This window comes from Coptis chinensis, chromosome 9 (genome assembly GCF_015680905.1).
Source record: "Coptis chinensis isolate HL-2020 chromosome 9, ASM1568090v1, whole genome shotgun sequence".
In the NCBI taxonomy this organism is placed as follows: domain Eukaryota; kingdom Viridiplantae; phylum Streptophyta; class Magnoliopsida; order Ranunculales; family Ranunculaceae; genus Coptis; species Coptis chinensis.
The window spans coordinates 4,109,000-4,128,835 of record NC_141464.1 but is presented as its reverse complement, the minus strand read 5'-3'; the positions used below and the strand labels follow the sequence as shown (position 1 = coordinate 4,128,835).

General features: G+C 39.3%; 1 non-coding gene and 2 pseudogenes across 2 annotated transcripts; 2 read left to right on the top strand and 1 right to left on the bottom strand.

Moving 5' to 3' along the window:
• Nucleotides 1–631: 631 nt before the first annotated feature.
• LOC147474454 (nicotinamide/nicotinic acid mononucleotide adenylyltransferase-like) lies at nt 632–11,033 on the top strand (annotated as a pseudogene). The gene is made up of 12 exons (XR_015207486.1): nt 632–2,113; nt 2,395–2,504; nt 3,099–3,132; nt 4,307–4,391; nt 4,497–4,570; nt 6,153–6,238; nt 6,871–6,954; nt 9,335–9,419; nt 10,034–10,113; nt 10,340–10,441; nt 10,658–10,718; nt 10,797–11,033. The product of XR_015207486.1 is annotated as a nicotinamide/nicotinic acid mononucleotide adenylyltransferase-like (transcript).
• Nucleotides 4,132–4,203, top strand: TRNAT-CGU (transfer RNA threonine (anticodon CGU)). Its single transcript has one exon. It is a non-coding gene; the product is annotated as a tRNA-Thr (tRNA).
• A 5,180-nt stretch (nt 11,034–16,213) lies between the features above and the next one.
• On the bottom strand, nt 16,214–17,825 carry LOC147474453 (heat shock 70 kDa protein 14 pseudogene; annotated as a pseudogene).
• Nucleotides 17,826–19,836: the final 2,011 nt, after the last annotated feature.

Genomic DNA, 19,836 nt, shown 5'->3' with positions numbered 1-19,836 from the left:
TATTGGATTTTCAGGTTATGACAGGATGTGTGTATATGAAATATCGAAAATACAATACAAAGGAGACTCTGCCGAATGATTTTTAGAATGTGATGTTTTATAGTTGGTTTTAGTAAATAGAATATAGTTGGTTGGTCCGTATCATGTCTCAAGTTTGTTTGAATTAGAACTTGGTATATGTATGAATGTATGTGGCTTTTGGATATTATAACTTGGTAATTTATCCGTTCTATTAAGTGAAGTTATTTAATAGAATGTTGTTATACATGTGTTTTTGTTTTAATGTTTAAATTCAATTAGTATATGTTTATGTGTGTGTGCAGTCTGTGTGAGTGGTCTGTGTGCGAGTGCTGCTGGTGTGTGTGTGTGTGTGGCTTGCAACATATTGAAGTCCAGTATAGCAAGTTCAATCAAAACTGGATTCATTTTCTCTTCTCTCTGATATGCATCAATGTAATATCTAGCTTCTAACCTAGGCATTCTCCAATGCAGGGGAAGCTCCAAGGCATGTGTCACTTCTTTAGCTAGGCTAGGGTGTATATTTTCATTCAGAAGCTTCAAATGTTTCAGAGTGAAGTCTTTGGCTTCATGTAAAGTATTTTCATCTTGAAACAAAGGTGTGAAGCTTCATATAAACTTAACATTCCCTTCACATCCTAACACACGCTTTGTCTCAAACATAGTACTAATAACGCCTCCTTTTTCAACTCTCTCATTCATTTAACTCTCTCTCTCTATCTCTCTCGTCTCACACCACAGCAGGTTAGTGAACTTTGTATCAATTTGAATATCCATCTCCATTAGTTAATTGTTTAGCTTTAATTGTGATTAAAAAAATATGATTTATTTAGATCTATGTAATGTTTTATTGTTATTGAAATTAAGTGAAAGTTGTTAATTGACTATTGTTAATTGGGCTAATTCTTATGTTACTGATGATGAAATAGAGTCAAGCAGGATTGGTGATGTTCATGGGGAGTCTGGAAATGGGATTATGGTTGGGGTTGTTGATGACGACGATAGAAATGAAATCCAGCTTGATGAGGAGTCACCGGATGGTGTGGTATGTAATTTGAAGGAGAGGAGAATGAAGCTTCTGTTTTGATTGTCGATGGAGAAACATTTCCATTGGTTAGTGCTGAAATAGAGTCGAATGGGAGATGCGATGCTGTTGTTCATGAGAAGTCTGATAATGGGGGTTTGAAAAAGTTGGAATTGGTAGAGAAAGTTGCTATTATTGCTAAATCTTCTAATTTCAGCAAGACCTTTTCTGCTGAAGTTACTTCTCCGGAAGAAGATGAATCTGGTGGACAGATCCTTTCTGAAGATGCCCTCAATAGAAATGGTAGTTGTACTGCTGGTGTGCATGGAGAGACTGAAAATGGGGGTTCTAGGTTGGAATTAGAAGTGAAGCCAGCTATACTTGCGAATTCTTCAGATGCCGACAATTTTGGTTCTGATGATATTGTCTCTTCCGAAGGAATTGAGTCTATAGAGAAGATCTCGGAAAGTGACCAGAGTTGTGAACTGAGACAGACTGCTGCTCATATGGATACCTTTGTTAAGGAAGAGATTCAGACTCCAGAAACAGAAAATGTAACCAATGTTATCTCTTCTTATGCTAATTTCAGAAACAGAAAATGTAACCAACTGAGACAGACTGAAGGTAGTTCGAATGTGGTGGAAAAGGAGAGTGAATCTGAATCGGATGATGAGTTTGAAAAGGAGGAAGCTGAAGAAAGACTGAACTCTGATCCTGATGGATCTGATGATGAGGGGGCTGAGCACTCCGAAAGTGACGTAAAGGGAAGTGAATCTGGAGAAGATTCGGAAGAAGAAACAAGAAACCATAATTCTGGTTTGAAAGGATCATCAGCAAAGACCACATCCTCAGCGAAAGATAAATCCAAGAAAGTAACAACTGAAAAGAAAGAAACTCTAGTCAAGTCACCTAAAAAGGTCCCAATGACGAACAACTCTAAGGCCAATGATAGCATTGGTGAAAGTCCAGTTGTCTTCTCCAGGAGGAAGAAAAGTGAAGAAACAACTAACAAGAAATCCTTCGCTCCATCGAAGTGTTCTTCTAAGGAAAATGACAGTATGGAGAAATCTGGTAAAATAATTTTGAATCTTGATTTTGTGGTTCTTTGTTAAGTGAGTTAGGATAAACTTTAAAGGTTGGTCAAAATGGAATAGAAGCTTGGTTCAGGCTTCTTAATATGTCAATCCGCAGAATGAGTTTTCTTTGTCTCAAATTTTGAGAAAAAAATAAATTAAAATAGTAATAATAGAATGCGTAGTTTAGTTTGACTTGATTATTTACTTTTGGTAGTCCATGTAGGTGAGTAGAGCAAAATCTTTCGACTAAAACCTGATTGTCTATAATTCTTGAAGGTAAAAAGAGTGCGAAAGGGAAGGATAAAGTTAAAGAGGCATGTGCTCCAACTGACGAGGAACTCAGGAAGGTGATCTATAAGATTCTGAGTAGATCTGATTTGAAGACGGTACACTTATTTTTTTTTATTCACCCATTTATATGATAAACTGCTCGCCTGATATCATTTTGTGGTTATCGTGACTGTACTGTCCTTATTGCCTGTGAGAACTCGACTTAATTAAGTCTTGATTGTACGGATACAAGAGTTTCTGTTGAGAACTTCCGATTATTTCCTTTGTTGTTGCTAAGTATCCATGTTCTGTCTTTTGGTTTGCTTGTTGTGTCAAGTAGAGCACCTTGTCGTATGTTTTCTATTCATTTAAATTTATGATATTGCTAGTTTATGGAGAGTTGAATCCTGTCTGAAGTGAATTGATAGGATTGAACCGACTTTTAACTTGGCATTTTTAAGAGAATCTAGTTATGAATAAAATACTTATTTAAGCATAAACTACGTAAGACTTTTCAAAAGAGGTGAAGAAGGAACTAGGAAGAGGCACCAATTGAAGTTGATCTATGGATGGCTATTTAACCCGGCCTACTGAGCTTACTTTTAAGAACACATCCCATGTCTTCTTCATTTCTTCATTCTGACTCGTGTTAATTTTTTTTCTAACTGAGTTCTGAGATTCTATTCCATATAATTTTTCAAATATTTCAGGGCAATGGTACTGCACTTAAAGATATACCTAAAGGTATTGTTTTCTGAACTCTTGTGCTTTTGTTTTTTGTTCTAGACCGTTCTTTGCTAATCATTTACCAAACAAATTACCTATCATATAATATATCAAACATCTCCATTTCCATGAACATTGATAAACACACGACCTAGGTAAAGCAAAAGCACATTAATGTAGTACGATAAAATCTGTTTTCCCTGCCACCTTCTCATGCCAATGTAGTACGATAAATGTCCTTCTATCCTAGCAAGGACATGTAGACTCAGTTTCTGGAGAGATGGGTTTACGTGGTTGATAAGTGATGAGTATTGTAACTGAAGAATGAAGAAGACATGGATGGTTGTGTGTTTTGTTAGTTTTTATGTTGGTTTACTTTTCACTTTGTCTATTCTACTTATCGGTGGTTCTCAGTCTTCTAGTGTATCAGTGTATTCTTTTCAGCACGCAGTGGGCATGTGAGGAAACTATTCTCTGGTGAATGAAAGGAGTAAGCGTTTGTTTGCTTGTTTTATATACCATAGGAGCATGCTGATAAACATATATAATTAGCTAGCCTTCGCACCTTAGATGGTTTTGAAGAACACTTCAATACTACATACTAACTTTCGGCATCATCTGTTTATCGATGGAAGAATAAAATTGGTTATAACAGTCTTAACATATTAACTAAATTCCCACCTAGGAGGGAGTCCACGCCATCGATATTAGAATTCTGGACTCTCCGCAGTTATAGGCATCCAAAACACATTAGAATTCGAAATCTCACCAAATTTGGTTAGGGTGAGAATTCTCATAGTTTCCAAAACGCAGTCATTTCCATGAAAAAATAACAGATAAATTTTGGGCCACATACCCCCCTCGGCCCAGAATGTTCGCTCTGCTCACTTGATTCAAATATTCCCGAAGGAAAATATAAAGTAAATGAGCCATCATACAATCCTTCTCGTGTAAATTTCGTTATATAAAAAATAATAAACAATAGAAATCTAAAAAAGCAAAACCGCTAAACTGCGAGCTTCCATAGCATAGTGGTAGTGCGTTCGCTTCGTAAGCGAAAGTTCGCAAGTTCGATCCTCGCTGGGAGCTTCTCTCAATTTATTAATATCTGTTGTTTTTTATAATTTTGTTCCCCAGAATTATGAATGAAATCAATGGACTAATACTACCTGCAAAGTGATTATTGTTTCAGGAGCAATGGATATTCCACTGCCCTTGGACAGACTATCTTTCCCATCACCGAGTAGTGATGCCACCACACTCGATGCTGTTAATAGGTAAAGCTTATATTATATTAGTTTTTTTACACCCACTTTTATCATATTTATGAATTACAACAACTTGAATTACTTCTTAGAAGCATTTTTTTCTTGGTAAACTAGAGACCAGACATGCGTTGTTTTATTAGCAACTGCAAGCTTCAATCCTCCTACATATATGCACTTGCGATTGTTTGGTAAGTTCACTTATATATATTGTGTTTATTATTTTGCATATGCTAAAAAAATCTTGTTCTGACATTCATTCTGTTCGGATCCGTACAGTTCTTCCTTAATGTGTAAGTTTTCAAGTTGTATTCAAAATTTTAGATAATGTCACTAGATACTCCTGCGTACAAGTTACCTTTAACACTTATAATTTTCTGAACTAATAAAAAACATGAAATACTGTTGGACGGATTACCGCCATTTTTTAACAATATTTACAAGATCACTTGTTTGTTTGGTTTAGGTGGAAACTGCCAATTTTCATCTCTTAACGAGAAAAAAGTCCAATAATGTAGTTATGTACCTGTCCTCCTCTTTTCTGGTGTAGTGGTATGTATACATTTTATTTATGTTAGCTGAAACAATTCAAATGGCCAAACATAAAACTTGCTTGTGGTATGTTAGATCAAGTAAATTTTCATTCATGTATGAACAAATTGTCTGCAGAAATGCCCACTTGCAAAAGTGTTAAAATTGTGTGTGTGTGTGTGTGTGTTTTCTTTTCCACGTTTTTGTGGATATATTTTCTAAGCCATAGGTTACATTACTCGTCTACCTCACTACACTTCTGGATTTCATTGGTTTTTCAAATTGTGGCGTAAGTTATCAATTCCATTTAGAGATGACACATATGGCCTAAACAAATTATCAAATTTGCCTTGGGACACCAGTCTTTAACTCTCACTGTTGTCATATCAAACTCCGCTCTTCCATATTTGTCTATTGCAAACTTGTCACCGAAGCAAGAGCACAGAGATGCATGCAGATAACTTTAGGGTTATACTACGGGTTAAAACCACAGTTCTCTTACTAAAAATATAGATTCATTGAACAAACTTAGTTTCTCCAAATTTTGTTAAAATAGAAATTCTCAAAATTAAATATTTAAGCCTTATTTGTTAGATGGAAGGATTTCGGTCAAAGTAAGTAGACTCAGTCAGTTTACCAAAAACAAAAAGTAGACTCAGTCACTCGAGAAAGGAAACAACTTTATTTCTTTGATAATTGAGTACACAATTGGTCAGCTTGCATAGAGGTTCCATGGTTTTATTGGCATTAATGTGGCTGGTTGTGACGTCCAGCATGTTGGCTAGCCCACGTCCACACTCTCACTGCTGCTTGGCGTGTTCTAAAGGACGTATGCGGCACGACAAGCAGAAAGCAGCAAGAGATGACCTTCCAACTTTTATATAATCCATAAATTTGTGTTTCATATTAGTTTTAGAATGCATAAAGAAGCAAATGTTGAAACATGTCGATTGAGTTTTCACCGAATCAATTACTTAGTGACCTTTTGCTGCAAAAAACTTGTTCACTCATTGTTGCTAATCCTGAAAAAGTATGCATCAACCAATTTTCTTTATACAAGAATTGTCGTGGCTAACATATGTGAACCATTACAACTTGTTTGAGTGCACTTTAACCCATATTTCTTAGATAATAATACTTTTATAGTTTGTGGATATATGACCTGTCAGAGTAAAATATGATATTTTTTGTTTACTTTTCTGAAACTTCTAGTATGCATTTAATTAATTCACTCATGTACAGAACTGGCAAGAGATGCACTGAGTTTGGACGGTTGTTATGTTCTTGGAGGCTATATGTCACCTGTAAATGACGCATACATGAAAAGAGTATGTAGCCATCTGTTGCCTGTTATCAAAGCAATGGATTAAAATTTCATTATGATAACATACAAATCTTCGTCTGTTTGTTTTTTTTTTTCTTTTGAGAAGTGTTATTTAGGTTTTATGCATTTCAAAGGCGCCAAGTGCAGTAGTGGTTGCACATTGTGCCTCTTATCTCTAGTACCTTTGTCAAAAGGATGTGGAAAAGGAATTAGGTATTTTGGTCTTTTGAATAAGCGTCGCTCACTGATAGGATCTCCTTCTAAGCAATGATTGTGATTAAAGGAAAAAATAATGAGGACAAATATTGATGGATTTGGGGTACAAATTTTTATGAAGTTTGATGAATTTATAGGAATCTTATTTGAGTAAATATGTCACAAATGCCTTTTGGCATTGAAATGAGGAATGATCTCGTTTAAAAACAGGCTTACCAATCAAAAAAAAAAAAAAGGAATGAGGCCTCTTGAGGTCATAACCTACATTATTTTTTTGTATTAAACGTAATCGTTTATTTTATCGTACATTTTTCTTATCTCAGGTTTTGCAAATTTTTTATTTACTGTACATTTTATTTATTTAATTTTCGTTCTGCGTGTCGCAATATTGAAGCCACTATTAATTTCAAGATTTTATAGGGCCTGGTATCTGCTGAACATCGACTTCAATTGTGTGAACTAGCATGTAGAAGCTCGTCTTTTGTAATGGTGGATTCATGGGAGGTAGTTAATATGCAAAGTATACTTTGATTTCCGTTTTCTATGACAGTTATAGTCTTTTCTAGGTTTATGAATAACCATCTTTTTTTTCCTGGTTGTGTCTTGAAATTATATTAGCAGTATGTATCTGTTTGTCGAGTTGTCAACCTTCACAATGTCCTACTTTCATATTCTTTTTTTTCTTTGAACAAATCTTGGAGTTAGACAGACCCCTACATTAATATCTTGGATAAAGCTTGCCACTCTATCATCTACGGTATTTCAAATCCAGAGGAGTGAAATAACAGTTACTATCTAGTTCATTGCCAATACTAGCTAAGTGATATGTTGCCTATTGGTTTCCATATAGTGATGGATACAGGCATTAACGGAGCCACATTAGAGTGACCTGGGGCACGTGCTCCAGGTGAAATTTTGAACACTAACTAATACTATTGCCTTGCTACTGATAATTTAACATTAATAATTCTATTGCATTGCCACTGCCTTGTTTCTTTTCATGTAGTGGACTGTTACGAGCCGTTGTCTTTTTAACTTGTAAAACACATGTCAGGGTTAGCTCATATTAGGTTATAAACTTCTACAGAAACATGTTAAATCCAACTACACATGATTCCTTTTAAATCATTTTGTTCACTATAATATTCAACTTGATAAATTTACAGTTTAATGCTCGATTGATCACATGGGGCCTGATTTTAGTGCGCAAGTTAAATCCTGCATGACGACTCCGCGTCCCGCTTGACTCTTTTTAAATCATTTTGTTCTTTTGTAGTATTCAACTTGATAAATTTACAGTTTAACGCTCAATAGTTCACATGGGGTCTGATTTTAGTGCCCAAGTTAAATCCTGCATGATGACTCCGCGTCTCCACTTGACTCGTCCGAAATTCTCATTTGAGTGGTCACCCGTGAAAGCAAGTAGTAGGAACTACTCCACTTCAAATTTTGGTAGTTTTAGTTAGATTCATACTAGATGATAACTTTATAAACCTCGCAAAAGACGATATTTGAAGAGGGAGAAAAAAGCAGTTACTCCGCAGGGCTACTCCGACTCTCTAAGTACCCCATGTGTAAAAGTTTCCTGGCTCCACCCATGGATACAGGCTTACAGTTAAGGCATGTAACCAATGTGACAGTTCATGCGTAGCTGCTACTACTTAGCACAATAGCAAGGTAGATTTTCTATCTTTCTGACTATGTTCATTGCCCTCATACAGTCAGTTTCAACTATGATTCTCTTCTGGTTTTGCTTGTCGCATCCTCTGCGTCCCAACAATATGGCATATAGTTCTTGGTAAATGTCTGGTTTGATATCCTTCAAAGTTGTGTGTGTGGGTCAGGAGAGTATTGCCCTCTTCATATCTTATAATTCACCAGCATCACATCTGCATCTGTAATTGCATCATAACTTTTACTTCCCCAATGTTACACTTGAATGCTTGATCCATGACTACTGGATTAAAGTTCACATGCTTGAACTCCACCATAATACCAAGTCTATTAAGAATGATCTTGCTTGACATGATCCCTGATACTACTTAGTAGTCCTGGTAGCTAGGTTTTCATTTCTTTCATTATGTTGTCACAACATGCCAAGGTTGGCTCGAGCTCCTGAACCTTCTGGATTTGCGGTCTTTCCAAATAAAACATAGTAACACAGATGAAAGCATTGCCTATTTCAGGCTTTTCAGAAAATATATCATTCCTTATACAGATTTGCATCAGCTTCAACAAATCCATGTTAACATTGTTGTCACATACCCGAATTCCTAGGACCTGTTTGATGCTAGACCAAACTGCATTGCTGTAGAGACAACTGAGAAATAGGTTTTTCTAGTGCTCCATTTATTGATTGCATAGACAACTTGAGGTCTGAATAAGCATGTATTGGGTGGATATGTTGCCTGCAAAGTGTTCCCGTGACGTAAGCAAGTGTCTTGGCATAAGTTACTTACCCCGTACAGTGGTATACCAGCTGACTTAATTCTTGGAATCCTTAAAGTATAGTAACAGATTTTGAGCTTCTTCAAATAAAGTGTTAGGTACCATATCCGTGTCCTGGATGTCATAAGTTCTTTGATGTATCCCATATCAGTGTCATGGTGTCTTCTATGTTAATGACTTTCTAGAACTAGATTTGCTTCCAAAACCAATTGAATTCTTCTATGGGTAGAAAAAAAAATAGATTCTTCAACTGGAGGGATACATTAATCTTTGTATTCAATGGAGAATAACACGTGTTTTTTGTGTACTAATGTCATGTTATTTTTCTAGAAGATAGGGTATATTTCTTACTGTGATTTTAATCTGAAGTGATAATAATTTCACATTACATTGAAAATTAATTAATTATCGAGAAAGCTTTATAATTTATTTGCAGGCTAAACAAAGTAATTACCAGCGCACCTTAACTGTTTTGGCTAGAATTTCAAGTTCCGTTTGTGAGAGCAAATCAATTCCTAGAGGTAACTTATACCAATTTTGTGCATTGAGGTCCATAATCTTTCTTTCGATGTATACTCTTACATTGCATGTACTTTTAATCTTAAGTAAGAAAAATGCAAAATGCAAAATGCAAATTTTCGGTCTTCATAATTCCTTGTGCATGCTAAGAAATAGTGGTGGCGATGGTTAGGTTCTAGACAATTGGACTTGACATTCATGATTTTCTCACTAAATGGACCCTGTAACCGGATTGATTTTCTACTTGGCACAAGTTAGTTTATTGACATCCATAATCCAAATCCAACGATTCTAAGAAGTTAGATATTATAGGTGAAGGGGAGTTTGTGGTAATGAATACTTGAGACACTGTTGTATCTTTTCATTGACTAGCGTGGTTTTCTTAGAACAAGTTTGGTAGATCTCGTGCAATTTATATTTATGACATTGTTGTCTTATTAGTTGTTTTTTCTAGGAACAAGTATTGTACCTCCAATATTGACAACACCTAATTGTAAATACGATTAAATTTGAGGTGTCATTTATCGTGGGATATGCTTGGTACATAATGGGAATAGTCTGTTGCTTTCATTGTGTGCCTGGTGAAATTTTAAGACTACAATTTGTTTTGTGATAGAGTCCCTCAGGGTAATGCTGGTCTGTGGTTCTGATCTGCTTGAATCGTTCAGTATTCCTGGAATATGGATCCGTGAACAGGTACTTGAACGTTTATGAAGGAAAGAGTGGAACTGGTCTCAAATAAGTAGATCTTTCTTAGATTTTTTTTCCCTTGGAATTGTTGCGCGCCTGCTTGATTAAAAATTTCTTATTTATTGAGGGAAAAGAGGTGAGGGCTAATGCTAATTTTTACTTTACATATTGAACAAATTGTTATTTTTTTCATGTATGCTAAAAACTTGATTAAGTTGTTCTTATTCTTTAGGTCAGGGCTATTTGTAGAGATTATGGTGTTGTTTGCATAAGAAGAGAAGGAAAAGACATTGAAAGGGTAATTTCTGCTGATGACATTTTGAATGAATATAAGGTAAGAGGAATATTTGGTTATACTGCGCATTGTTGTTTCGTTCTAGCGTAATGTATGATGATTCATCAATAAATCACAATTATTTAATTAATAAAAATAATATCATCCATCTATGTACTTATTAATACACTTCCAGTCCATGGGTGAATATTACCAGTGTGAAGTCTATAGAGGAATGCAGTCTAAAAATTTGTTCCTATGATTTTTTTCCCTCAGAATAACATCAAAGTTGTCGAATTTAACTGGTGCCAAATCAGATAAGTTCAACAAGAGTAAGGTAAATAATATTTACTTTATTCACTGAAAACCAGCCAATAAACTGTATAAGGAGTCTTATATTTGTCTCTCATTGTAGGGAATGCATTTCGAGAAGGCTGTCAATTAAATATCTAACCCCAGATGAAGTAATTGAGTATGTCAAACAACAATCTTTGTATTTGGATTCAGCGAACAAATGAGTTATGTGGGCTATCAATCATGGTTCAGACCTTTATGATTAACCCATGAATTGAATTTACAGACTTTTCTTACTAGGACGGTGTTATTAATGTGGGCGTAGGCATTTCACGTGAAACAAACAAGTTACTAGGTGTGCTGGTACTATGATTTTGTACAGTCTCTTTCATGTAAAATACGGATCTAAATCTACTGCATGCAAAATGTTTTTATATTAATTATTTTATTTGGCATTGATCTGGACATAGTGTAGGGGAAGTACAGGACCAGGATGGTAGGTTCCATCTATAAATTTCTTATACTAGGGCAGGCTCCGGGGCTCCAGGCCTGATCACTGAAGGGTTTTTTTTTTTGAGAGAGAGGAGAGGGGCAGTTTAGAAGACGAGTTTTCCTTGATTGTTCCTCCTCTGTTTCTAGTGTTCTAAAAAATCGGTCTGAGGCTGGGGCGGTGCCCAACTGACTTGCCTAGGCCCAAGTCGCTTAAAAAATAGGCGTACCAATTAGGCGGGCCAAGTAGGCGGGTTAGGCGGACTAATCGGCCTCTAGGCGGTCCAGTCAAAGTTTTTTTTTTTTTTGAATAATTAAATGTCGAAAATTAAAGACCCGTGTAGTCTTGAGATTTGAATGAGTTTAAAAGACTAAAGTCTAATATAAATTATATGCCACTATAAAAAAGAGTATGTTTTTATATGAAGTCGATATTCTTCAACTATTACACATTTTTGTAATAAGTATTTTTGTTTGTGTTTATTTTTTGAGTTGTGGTAAATGATTTTGTTCATTTTTTGTAGTATAGGTGTGTATTACTATATATATTATAAGATATGTTAAGAAAAAAAACCGCCTAGCCCGTCTAGGCACTGCCTAGAAAGCCTAGGCGTTAGGGACTCTCCCACCACCCGACTACTGCCTAGTGTTTTTTTAGAACACTGCTGTTTTCTATCCTCACTTTAGAACCTGGGCTCACCTCACCCTCATTGCTATGCAATTAAATGTCTAGGGAAGGGACATTGTTGCTCGTTGATGGAGCCCATAACTACCAAACCTCGCTGCTGCAAGTGAATGCCCCTGGGATCTTAGAAGCATTATGAAATCCCCCAAAGTGAGCAACTCTTAAATTGCATTGAGCAGGGGAGAGTAATACTCTCGCTTGAACTAACTTTTTTTTATCATTAGAGCTCCCTATTCATAACAATTTTCCTTCTGTATTATAAGAGCTAAAAATGCGCAAAATTCAGTTATTAATTTGTTCACAACCATGGAATGTTATGTCATTCAAGGATGCGTTTAGAACTGACTTTCAAGAGTTTAGACTTACTTGGAAATTTATCTATTATTATTTTTTCATGGAAATGACTGCGTTTTGGAAACTATGAGAATTCTCACCCTAACCAAATTTGGTGAGATTTCGAATTCTAATGTGTTTTGGATGCCTATAACTGCGGAGTCCAGAATTCTAATATCGATAATCTCTCTCTCATGCCTCTCCTTCTCTTCTCTACCATTGTTAAAACCTGTTTCAAATGAATGAAATTAGTAAAATAAACCTGCAAATGAAGAGACTTTCTACCCTGTATGCAGTACTCAATTTCTTCGTTTAAGAGTCGTTTTAGCCAAACAATAAGAATCAGTGAAATACAGTTATCCAACATTTTCACCCTTCGAAATCATGACTCTGGATGACTGATAGTAGGAAAATGAGTATGATTTAATGAGCATAAGAAACTCAAGAATCTTGTTGTACCCTATTACTGCGAATCTCGCGACTCTCTAAATTTACTCAAATTCACTCTCTATTTTGGATCGGCTGCACCAATTTGGTTGCCTACGTACCCATTTCGGGATCAAGCCGCCATAGTTCACCTCTCTCCTCACCCCTCTCTGCCTCTCTTCTTAGCCTCCTCCTTCTACTCTCCTCTCTCTTCCTTTTTATATCCCTCTCTTAGGTTTACCTCATGGGGCCTAGTCTAGTCTTGGGCTTTTCTCTTGGCTCAACACATACTCGTAGTGCGGGCCTTATCTCTTAGCCCCCTTACCTATGTGATACATCCCCTGAATATGGCTACTACATTTGCCCCTCTGGGTTCGGTTGGCGATAACGACGATGGACCCGAGAAGTCCTCAAACTTTTTGTCTCTCTTTTGAACTCTAGATATCCACGGATATCTTGTGATCATGCGTAGTCTTCTCCTCCTTAGGACATTTCATATCCATGTACTCAAGCTTCTTGACCGTATGTCTGTGAAGTACTCAATCCATCGGTTCTTGTTCATATACCCCATTAACGTATCCCCAAAGGATCTCATCCCCTCGCTCTCTCCGCTTCAACTCGATACATTGCCCACAATGTATCTCAACCAACCATAAGCTCTCCTTCATAAAACTCACTACTATGTCCACGAAAGTGTCTCACCTCGGCCGACCTCTCTCTTTCCTAAAACTTGCCACTATGTCCGCGAAGTGTCTCAAATTTGTCATAATCTCTCCTTCACATAACTTCACTTCTATATCCGCAGAGTGTCTCACCGCTTTCATTTCCCCTTTCGTAGGACTCGGCTATCTCATCCCCCCGCTCTCTTTCAACTCAATACCATGCCCACAATGTGTCTCAACCCAAACCAACACCTCTCACATAGAACTTCGCTACCATATCACGGTGATGCCCCTCCCCACCGCTTCTCTCCTTCCGGAACTCACCGCCTGCCTACACGGGTGTATCACCTCGGCCACCATCTCTCCTTCAGAGAACTCACCACTATGTCCGCGGAGTTGTCTCCCTGTCATTTCTCCTTCTCATAACTCACTACAATGTCCTCATGGAGTGTCTCCGCTTCATATCTAAGCTCTCCTTCATAGAAATCTCTATCATGTCCGGAGGGCTCATCCCCCCGTTGTCTCTCTCGCCTGGAGTGGAGAGTCGGATGAGAGGGCAACTCCACTTGCTCCCGTGTTTGACGGATCTCATGTCCGAGGGCTCATCCCCCGCTATCTCTCGCCTGCGGGTGGAGTCGATGAGGGTAACTCTGCTACCCCCCTTTGACTTCGGATCTCATGTCCGCGGATGGCTCATCCCCGTTGTTTCCGATCTCATGTCCGCGATATCTCTTGCATCTCTCCGACCTGCGGCTCGGCCAGCTCTGGGGCTACTCTTTGACTGCTGTCTCTCTTTGCCTTTTCGTCCGCTGAAGGCTCATCCCACACTGCTGGGCTTTCGCTTCGAGCTCTCTCGCCTGTTGGGGGCTCTCTCATTTGCCTCATGTATCTCTAGCATCTTTGGTCCATGAGGGCTCATCCCACTCCGCGGGCTTGACCGGGTTGTCGCCGGTTGGGGCTCTCTCATTGCCCCATGTATCTCTAGCATCTCTGATCCGCGGAGGGCTCATCACACTCCGCGGGGTCGCTCGGGCTCTCGCCTGTTGGGACTCTCCCATTGCCCCATGTATCTCTAGCATCTCTGATCTGCGGAGGACTCATCCCACTCCGCGGGCTCGCTCGGGCTCTCACCGGTTGGGGCTCTCTCATTGCCCCATGTATCTCTAGTATCTCTGATCCGCGGAGGGCTCATCCCACTCCGCGGGCTTGCTCGGGTTCTCGCCAGTTGGGGCTCTCTCATTGCCCCGATATCTCTAGCATCTCCGATCCGTGGAGGGCTCATCCCACTCAGCGGGCTGCTCGGAACTCTCGGGCTGTTGGGGCTCTCTCGGACTCTGCTTTGTTGGGGCTCTCTCATTGCCCCATGTATCTCTAGCATCTCGATCCGTGGAGGGCTCATCCCACTCAGCTGGCTCGACCGGTTATCGCCCGGTTCGGGACGGCTCTCCCACCCCACACGCCACTGTTTGGACACAAGGGTCTCATGGGAGGGCTCATCCCCCGCGACTCCGCCGGATAGTCCCACGACATATCCACGAATGGTCTTCTCGAACCCTCCGCTCGCCCGGGATGCACATCCGAAACAAATTCCCCTACGTTTGATTCGGACAAGAGGGTCCGCGGAAAGCTCATCCCCTCTCTCCGGCAAAGGCAGCCATCTCTCTCTCTTCCCACATAAGAATAGACCAAACATCATCTAGTAAATATCAGCTCAATCTCCACTCGCTCCACCCGCATCGCCAAATCTTTCTCTTTCTTTCTCAGAACTCCGCCACCAGATGTCTCTCAGATCTCTTCAGAATCATCTTACCATTTGGATTCGGAGCTCCAATCTGCTGATCTCAAATCCCAAACTCTAGATCTCTTTGTTCCTCTGGATTTCCGAAGTTATTCGTTGCATGCAACTCGCGCTTCATATCACTATGCAACCTTCATGAAGGATTCCCTTTTCACATGTACACAAAACAAACATCTTTACGCCAAGCATTTAAGCCAAACATTCCTCATGCACTTACTTTGGCTGTGAAACACAACTATGATTTCTCCAGACTTTATGTGGAAGCCAAGGTTCAATCTCCAATACATACAAATACCTACACCGTCGTCCTACAGTTGATCGAGAGCAGTTACGAGAATATAGACACAATGATTGGCCATGTTACCCATCCGGGCCCGCGGACACCTAGATAACTTAGCGCTAATACCAACACCCACCACTACAGCGACAACAAACAAAACGAACATCACCGAAATCACAACCAACAGCACAGATATCACAATCAACAACACAGACTAGTCAACACGCCCAGGCATCCATCAAACCAACACTACCAAGACCAACAATTAAAACCAACAGCCACTAGTTCCAGGCACCCATCTCTAATCACCGCTAGCACCTTCCCTCACTCAATCAATTGTCTGCACCACCATCACCTTCCATCGATCAGCACAACTGTCACCACTTTCTCAAACCAGAACCACCGATCAGTACCACCAAAACAACACCATCATTTCATTATTTACCCATCGTCACCACCCACCATTGTCATCATCGTCACAATCGAGTTGCAACAGCAACACCTTTTTACCCCACTGAGGATTGTACTAATGTCAGAGTTGGCAAGGCCTTTGTCAATGAACTGCGAAAACAAAGGATAAAATGACCTATAAATGCAACTAACATGCTCGTCCACACATCCACGGAATTTGGGCATGAAGAACAATCAGAGGAATCATCCTCATCAAAACCCCATTCGATCTTGTTATTCTCCATTCCTTTTGCTCCCACTGCCTTCCCCGACAACCCTCCGAGCCTACTATTATTTGTTATTAAAATTCCTCAACATAACTAAACAATTGGACTTATAAACTTTCATCCATATCCGCGGTAGCCGATGAATTCACTTAGGCACCGCAAAGAGCCATATACTTCTTCCCGAACAATCAATCACCTTTGTCTTTTGCTTCTTCCATGACCCTCGCCTTGTAGGGCCATCTCAAACTCCTTCTCTACAGCTTTCTGCGGATCAACTGCTGCCATTCCTCCATACACCAACTCAAAATTGGAACACTAGTTTTTTTTCACCTTCCGTTTTGGAGCCTCAACCTTAGCATCTGTTTCCATCTGCACGGGCTTGTCTCCGGTTCAATGACACCATTTTCAACTCCGGAAGCATCTCCAAAGACTCTTAGAGTCTTCCATGCTTACATCACGTTAAGCGGTTTCAACAACAGAGCCACTTCACTTGAGTCTCATCATTACCCATCTTCATTGGCTCCTTCATGATCGTGCCTCGACTTCCTCTTCCATAAATGTGGCGCACTCAATAGCTACAATCCCGTAGGTTTCAATTTTAACTTTCACTTTTAGTTTAGCTCGTTCATCTTTTGTTGATTGGAATGGACCAATCGTGTAAGTCTTGATCTTTGGAGGAACTTGCAAACCCCCCGTCGGCATATATCACATCAACTGTAAAGTTGATGATCCGTAAAATGTTAGACTTTGTGCTAGGAATGATATTTCCCTTGGGAAGAGAAACAAAGTGCTTTGTGGTTGATCTGCCGCTCCATTCTCGAATCGATCGATCCCTTTCCAGACAAGGCAATCGAGAAGGGGAAGCTCTCATTGACTGAAACTCTCTAACTTTAAGTGTGGGGATTGAGTATAGCGCATTGAAGAGCACAACCCCGGCAACACACTTCATCGGCATTCATAGTCCGCCTCGGTTCCTTCCCAAAACTTCGGTCAAAATCCTAATGATAGCGGAACCACGGAACTGAACCAACCACCTCAACTCAATGTATATTCTCCATCACAAATTATCGAAAGATCTGCGATAGCCTTCTCCAAAGGAACCTTCACACGCTCGAATAGGAATGCTTATATTCTCAAACTCATCCCTCTTGATGAAACCCTCACATCTTTCTCATCCATCAAGCACTTTCGATATTCAAAGGAGCCTCTGGATTTGCACTCAACATTTTCTTCAACTTCTCACAAGCATTTCAAGTCTAAGACAAGCTCGAGCATTCTCGTTGACATCCATCTTATACTCACCCTTAACTTTCCCACAAAATCTTTGAACAACACTTCATCAAAATCCCTACCACCAAGATTTGAATCAAAAGAATGAGCCAAAACCTTCAACCGCCCTTTCTTAAACCCAAAGAATACAAACCTCGCATACTAGCATGCCCAACATCAACAAATGCAACATTCACCGATCATTCTCCGTAAATCGATCTTATAAATCCCATATGCCAAAGCAAGAGCCGTAGTCTCATGAAACAACCTCAAAGGATGCAAACCCGGCAATAGTAGCCGCATCCATAACCACCCTCCTCTCAGAAATCAGAAAATAAACAGAATCCCAATAACACAATCCACAACAATGAGATTCAAATTCTTCTCGGCAATCCCTTCAAATCGGATAACACCATTTCCCCATCTTCTCTACCCATCTCTCCACTCACCACCGGATCGACCCATTCACCACCACCGACAACAACAAATGAAATTACGAATCCTCATCCCAAATGACATACCATACTCCATCACTATCGGATCTCCGATGGGCACGTGGTGGAAGTTGATTTCCCACATTGATCATATGCTCATGAGATATTGAAGAAGGAATATCGAGTTGACACTATTGCGGTTCTCATCTCAAGTGCAACGATAATTCCGAATACACTCATCACTCTAGGTAGTCTCTTCCCCAACTCGACCGAAATTCAAAGCATCACCGGTAATAAAGATCCAACAAGACCTTGAAACCATTGTAGAGTACAAACCGACGCTCAAAGATTTGCTTCAATAATACCCACATCATCTTTCATACCATTTTCGCAATCCAACTCATTATTATTCACTTTAAACTGTTTAGAAAGCAACCCGTAATCCTTAGGTGATTATTTTCACAACTCAAGTCTTGTTTCTCTTCAAAGTCGATAACTTAAGGTGAAACCACCTCCTCGGCTTTATTCCGACACCATGAGTGGAGAATTCAATCCACAATGAAGTAGTCCCGACCTTATTATTAAGCTTTGAAACCCCCAAATAACTAAACTAGTTTTACGGGCTTTAGAGCACCTCCCGCCTTCCAACTCTCCCCGGGCGGCCAGGTGTTCATTAATTCATTTACAACAGAGTGACTTGGGAGAGAATGTTTATCCCTGCGTTCCCACACTGCATTTCATTTGTTGCACCCTATTATCTGCGAATCTCGCGACTCTCTAAATTTACTCAAATTCACTCTCTATTTTGGATCGGCTGCACCAATTTGGTTGCCTACGCATCTATTTCCGGGATCAAAGCAGTTCACCTCTCTCCTCACCCCTCTCTGCCTCTCTTCTTAGCCGCCTCCTTCTACTCTCCTCTCTCTTCCTTTTTATATCCCTCTCTTAGGTTTACCTCATGGGGCCTAGTCTAGTCTTGGGCCTTTTTCTTGGCTCAACACATACTGTGGTCTGGGCCTTATCTCTTGGCCAGTACCTATGTGATAATCCCTGAATATGGCTACTACAAATCTCTTGGTAAGCTGATTAATCGATACAACTGGCGACAAAAGTCACAGCCACCCAAACAAGTGAAAACCGTGAGGGAACAACTTTAAGAGACATAGGAAACAACGTGGAATTTTTTTCTGTACTGAACAAGCTATAACATATATATATCTTCCTCTGTTGACACAGATATTGTGTCCTATCCCTTACATTATTTCCTTGTACTTCTTCACGTTATTCTTCCATGCTCATGTAATACTAAACAATTGAAAACCGTAAGGGAACAACTTGAAGAGACATAGGAACCAATGTGGAATATTCTTCTGTACTGAACGAGCTATAAAATAGATATCTTCCTCTGTTGGCACTTGGCACCGATATTGTCTCCTATCCCTTACATTATTTCATTGTAGCTCTTCACGTTATTTTTCCATGTTCATGAAATGCTACTGATTAGATGTGTAAAACATATAGGTGCCTATGTCTCTTCAAGTTGGAGGTCGGAAACTTGTTGAACTTGCAGAATTTGGATCTCGAAAATAGCCGTTTGAGTGGGCAAATACCACCTTCACTTGGCGGTCTTCGGAGCCTTCAATTCTTGTAAGAAGATACACATGGTTTTACTGTTTAGGCTATATAACTTCTTTTACAGTTGTGACTTTCACGTGTATTTTTGTTGGTTTGTTTTATCATTTCTGCAGGAGTTTGAGTCACAACTAGGGCTGTCAATGGGTTTCGATAACCCGATAACCGATCCGAACCAAACCGATAAAAAACGGTTTGGGTTGGAATAATTTGATTTATTTTCTACCGAAACCGAACTGATAAGATATTGGTTTGGTTTTGGGTTTGCCCTCCACCGAACCGATATGAACCCGAACCGATAAAATGGCATTTTAGTAATATTTATGATTAATTTTGTATATGTTTATCAATTATGTGATTGAAATTAATTGATTTAATTTAAGATTTAATTGATTTTGTAGTTTTCGGTTCGGATCAGTTTGGGTTCGGTTTGCAATATTTCTTATCGGTTTGGTTCGGTTTCGGATTCTCAATTT